We start from the raw sequence: 5,668 nt of genomic DNA, 5'->3' as shown, positions 1-5,668 counted from the left end.
TGCACTTTAAACACCCAGGTGACCCTGCAATGATCTGTACAGTTAACAGAAATGTAATGTGGACATTGTAGATGGCTTCTTTTTCTACTCTTTTTCAATCATCATTCTTCATATTTTTCCATCACAGTACAACTTTGACTACAAGTAATTAAAACATGACAACTGGGATGTTTGTCTGTGTGAAAACCAATATGGCTGCAAACATTATTGAAACTGCTTTCAATAATATTTACTTATCACTGTATGCAGACTTTCCACCCACGCCAATTTGGAACAAATGCCTGTGTTTGTTTCTGTCTCAGCTAACAAGAGTAATGCACCAAGTCAAAGTCTGAGCTTGACCTTGACACAATGTCACATGGGTTCACACGTCAAACTTTGTTTGGCAGTACCTGGGAATCTGTATTATTCTCTCTGTTCTTTCCATCACACTGGCTGGGTGCACTTTAGCCACATTCTTCAGTCATCTGTCTGATGTTTGTCTGGTGGACACTGTCTTTTTACGCTTGGGGTCCTTCAGAGCAGGTCTGACCAGCAGGAGAGTAGGACGCGGATGCTGAAAGGTAAACAAATGCACACTCAGGAGTGTATAGAGACTGTGTCAGAGGCACAACAGTATTGAACAGTATTTTAGTTAAAATATCAAGCGGGGAACTTTTAACATTTTAAAGTCAATTTAGTAGAGCACATCTTACTCTGTAACAGACAGAAAGAAGTCGTAAAATGTTTTCACAGGTTTCATAGAATGAAAATAACCCCTGATGTTGGGAGACAGCTGCTGTGTCAGTACTAAATTGTAATTCTAAGCAGGATTTGAGGATTTGTATGTTCATGCTGACAAGTGACAAAATTAGAAAGGTATAGAAAAGACTTATAAAAGTCAGTTTGCTATCCTAAAAAAAGTGTTTTTCAATGTACACTTTTGCTGTAAAATGTAATGCAAAAAGGACATGGTGGTGTAACTCACAGCTGTAAAAAATATATAAAATCCGAATTGTAGGTGAGACAATTCCAGCAATATCTTTATGATCTTTACAAAAACATCAAACAACATTGTCTCTTAAATTAGCATCGTTATACCAATGCTGTCTCATGCCTGATAATGCATTGTGCCATTTCCTGTCTGTATAAAACAGTAAAGTATGTTGGTATCTTGTATACTAATTGTAAAAACAGTGTGCTATTATATACAATATACTAATATTAGGATATAGTAAATACTGTAGTCAGTTAGCATGTAGCATGGACTTGAAACACACTGTACAAATGTATATAAACAAAAAGTCTGTGTTAAAACCTGTGGATGTGGAGTTTGATAGATGTGGGTATTTACCAGGCCATTAGGGTACATACAAATGTTATCAAGTTGCATTATGGGAGGTTGAGGATCCAGTGTTGGACATGCTAGAGACTAAAAGTGAGGTTGTCTTTGCCTCTGCTGCTTTCTTATCCCCTAAGTCCCCTAATTTTGGCAGTGTAGTATGAAACTGACCCCTTTAATGTGTTTCTATATGATACCCGGAATACAGTATAGCAATTGAATGTTTAACAAATGGTTGTATCTTTAGATGCTTTTTAGCCATAAACCTTGGTTTTGGAAGTCTTTGTAATGACTTGATGAAGTCCAAACAGCTACAGTACTAGACCTTATACAGCCACGTTAAAGCCTACAGAGGTTGAATGTTTCATTGAAAACAGTTCCTTCTCCTCTGTTTGGTTAGTGTGTTAACACATAAATGGAAAAAGTAGCACAAGGTAAAATCGGTGCTCAGTTTAAAAGCCACATCCTCCGTCCCCAAAGACCTTCCTCATCATCACACCATCATAAACCAATTTCAGGGCCCAGACAAAGTCATTCCCAAAAGCAGCTGAAGGTTGGAGGAAAGAAAATTGATATTCGTGTCAGGTTAACAAGGATTTGTTGATCATTTTATTTAGGTATTATAAATTACTTATTGGATTGGATTGATTCTGGAGTAGTGTAACATCAGAAATAATGAGGAAATGAAACAACAATAAACAGAATCCTTTTTTTTCACACTTTTTCACAATTTAACCCTTCCCTTTGAACCAACGTGATTACAAATGTTTTAGTCTGCATTAGTATTTTATTTGTGGGAGTAAAAAGCAAAACCTCCTGCATGAATGTAACAAAAGCGGGACTGTTTGGGACTTAAGCCTCACTCTACACCTCGTCTGACGAATTCTCTCTAATCTTTTGTACAAAGGACTGTCATATTGTGAAACATGCATTTTGCTGGATTCAGTTGGATTTACAAATTGTATTTTATGAACAGAATGACTGTGTGCTGTAAATAAAAACCACAGCACTGCTAAATAATGGTCTCACAACATAGCAAGAGGCTGGTAGTGCAGCCTGCTGAGCCATCATCATGTCCCCACCTGCATGACTAGGCTAATGTGATCATAATTGACTTAGAGTTTTCCTCTCCAGCCGCTACACATAAAGCATGGTTATTGTTTGCTTTTTTTTTTTTTTTAAAGAAAAATGTATCCACAGTGTGAACGGGTAATTAAATTGCCGGTAATTATGTATTGATCTGCAGCTTAAATGTCGTCAAAGGTTGGGCGTTTTAATCGCCAGGGATTGTGTTTATGAGGGGGAAAAGGCTGGGGAGGGGGGAGGAAAGGCAGAAAATGAGGCCACAAAGAGAGTGAGAGGGAGGCAAAGAGGCTAGATAAAAAGGGAGAAGGAGACAGCACGAGAGTAATTGCTCCAATCACGGTCATTTTCAAGTATTTCTTTCCTCTAATCATTTTTTGCTCCATTCAGGACAACAACCCCACTTTTGCCATAGTCTTTTTTTTGTCAGAGCTTCTATATGTGCTCCAGTTTTCTCAAACAATCCTGACACATGCAGTATAGGTGAACTATACTCTAAATAACCTTAGGGGAAATTTGTTTGCCTGTTTGTTAGCCCTGTGTGAAAACGACCGACCTGTCACGGGTGTTTTCCATCCATGGTGTATTCCCTGCCTTTTGCTCAGTGTGTGCTGAGGATAGACTCTGGACCTCTCAATGACCCTGAACAGGAATAAGCAGGTGGAGAAAATGGATGAATGGAGAGGGACAGCAGTGCTACAACTGCACGTCTCCAATTAGTAAGTGTTATGTTTTCTCACCCGTTGTCACATTCAACATGTCTAAACGCCCTCACAGGGGCAATTGCAGCCCTTGTTAGTTTTGACATCCGCTGTATGTGTTTTGCTGAAATTCCCTCGTTTAACACAAGAATTGTACAACAGGATACATGCTTAGTTGTGAATGTAGAATGTGTCATTATTGGCAGGAGATAAATCTCGCCATCTTGGTAAAGCTTATTCTGTGACTTAAAATGATGGTGGGCTTTCCTTGGTAATTATCTCAACTCTACAGCCATATTTAATTCACAGTGATTTATTATATAGTGGCTACAGATTTTATGGCAGTGATCATATCCTTACATTCTTAGTCTTCTGGTTTATTTCTTTAGGGATGAGCTAATGAATGCTAATAAATAATGGACATCATAGACGGTGGAATAACTGTACTGTATATGAATATGTAATAAAAGCAGACTTTCCTCACAAGAAAAAATGTCACTTTCTAAATTGCCTAATATTACCTACATTTATGCTGTGGGTTTACCTAACTAAAGGAGGTCCAATGTGAATTGTGACTCCTGTCTGTCAGGAACAACAGTAGTATGACACTGTTATTAACGCTGCAAAATATCTTAAAGGGGAGGTTGAGGTGGATGCATCTGACACAGGAGGCCACGGCTCATTTATGGTTTACTTGATTTGATAGAAAACAAAGGGAGGAATTGTTTCAAAGGTAACATAGTGTGGATGCTGAACCCCTTTTGTTCATTACTAAATATCAAAGTCTCAGAAGGCATCTCCAAAAACATTGCCACATATTACAAAAAGATGAATTCATAAAAAAAAAACCTGTTCTATTCTATCTAAGAGGAAATAATGTAAGGGGCTGGTTTGTGAATATGTCTCCCCAAAACAAAAACAAAACTCTTTATAAATTGATGATTCCTGATGGAAGCTATAAATGCACAACACATGTATGTAACAACACAACTAGATAAAGTTGGTTCAGCCGCCCACATACAGGAAAAAAATATATCAGAAGAGTAGACATAAGATGTAAAAATGTATAAAAATAAAGAGATGTATCCAGTTACAGCACATTTTATGGAAATCAATCATCCAGTCTCTTCTATAAAATATTGTCTGGGAATTAATGGGATATGAGAAGGTATGTTTGTCAAAGAAAAGGGGGATTTGGAGAAGTTTCTCCTTAAGAATGATGCATTCTGGATTTCTAAACTGGATACTTTAAGCCCAAGAGGGTTAAATGAGGAATTAGACTATTTCAATTGAGTCTACTGGATGATGTTTGTTCTCCATTCACAGGATTTCAGTTCAGAAACACTTGGAAGTGTAGACCTTCAATGAATGTATTAAGTTCAAATGTAGATGAATTCTGACTTTAGCGAGGTTTATTCATGTGTGTTATGGTTTAAATACATTGTCTTTTGAAATACGTAATCTGAATAATTAGGTTGAAAGAATCCAGAAATGATTTACTTGTATTGAGAAATTGACATTCAACCTTTTTCCTCTTGATGGGTGAAAATGAAAAGGTGTGTTTGTTAGGAACTTGTGTAAAAAGTAACTGTAACTGTAATGTTATACTCTGAATTTGCGGTTATAGATATCTGTTTAAAAGGTTTTTATATGAATTAAGGATACAGATATAAATAGTATGTTTAAAGAAAAAGATGACTGTACATTTTTCTGTCGATGAAAGATCTCTGTGTTGTACATAGAAAAATCCGAAACAGCCTCTGGCAACACCCTGATAATGGCATGATAGTGGAAACCATTTGGTAAATAAAGCAGAGTGCTGTACTGAAGAAGGGTTGTTTGATGTGTTTTACTTTTGATGGATTTCCATTGAAGCTCACACTGTTCAGCACCTCTTTGTGTGTGCGCTTTCAAAGTAAGAAATTGTTGCATTTATAGTTTACTACCAACCATCAACATTTTCTTTTTCTTTTACCCATGACCTCAATTTTCCCCTAAGCTTAATGCTGCACTAATACATGTTTTTATATTACAAAATAATCAAATGCCCATGTGTAATTTGAAGGGGGTTGCTCATAGTGACAAAACCAAAGAGAGAGAGACCAACCGACCGCTGGTTTGGTTTTATAGGCTGGTTCAGTCAAAACTTTACTGTTTTGATTCACTTGAACCTCTTTCACCAACCTTGTTTCCAGCTACAGCAGGCAATTATTTTCCACAATAAAGTTCTGACAACTGACTGTACTCATTCCCAGCACTAGACAGCAGAAAACAAAGCAACTAGGTGGTGAACATAGTCAGCCAGCCAGGTATTTTTTTGTCAAGGGGTGATAGAGACCAAAACAGAACTAAAAGCAGAGTAAATATTGAACTCAGGTAGACAGAAAAAAATGTATTTTTTAAATGTATGCAAATTCCTGTGCCTGCTTGTTGTGTTAATAGGCTTGCTGCTGTTTTCCCACTTTATATGGTGATAATAAGTCTATGTTGTGTTTGCTTGTTCCTCAGAACATTAATAAATGGTGCTTTAATCAGGTAACCCCACCCCCCCCCCCCCCCCCCC

At 37.3% G+C, this 5,668-nt stretch overlaps 1 long non-coding RNA gene across 1 annotated transcript in view; it reads right to left on the bottom strand.

The window, feature by feature from the left end:
- Positions 1-368: 368 nt before the first annotated feature.
- LOC123979557 overlaps positions 369-5,668 on the bottom strand; it is a 19,167-nt gene continuing 13,867 nt past the window's right edge. Inside the window, exons 2-3 of the long non-coding RNA XR_006827253.1 lie at positions 2,961-3,046; positions 369-556 (exon numbers count right to left, since the gene is read on the bottom strand). This is a non-coding gene — a long non-coding RNA (uncharacterized LOC123979557). The remainder of the gene's footprint in view (positions 557-2,960; positions 3,047-5,668) is intronic.

The sequence above is a fragment of the Micropterus dolomieu genome, linkage group LG11, assembly GCF_021292245.1.
Source record: "Micropterus dolomieu isolate WLL.071019.BEF.003 ecotype Adirondacks linkage group LG11, ASM2129224v1, whole genome shotgun sequence".
In the NCBI taxonomy this organism is placed as follows: domain Eukaryota; kingdom Metazoa; phylum Chordata; class Actinopteri; order Centrarchiformes; family Centrarchidae; genus Micropterus; species Micropterus dolomieu.
Note: the sequence above shows the minus strand (reverse complement) of the source record. Positions and strands in the feature narration are given on the sequence as shown.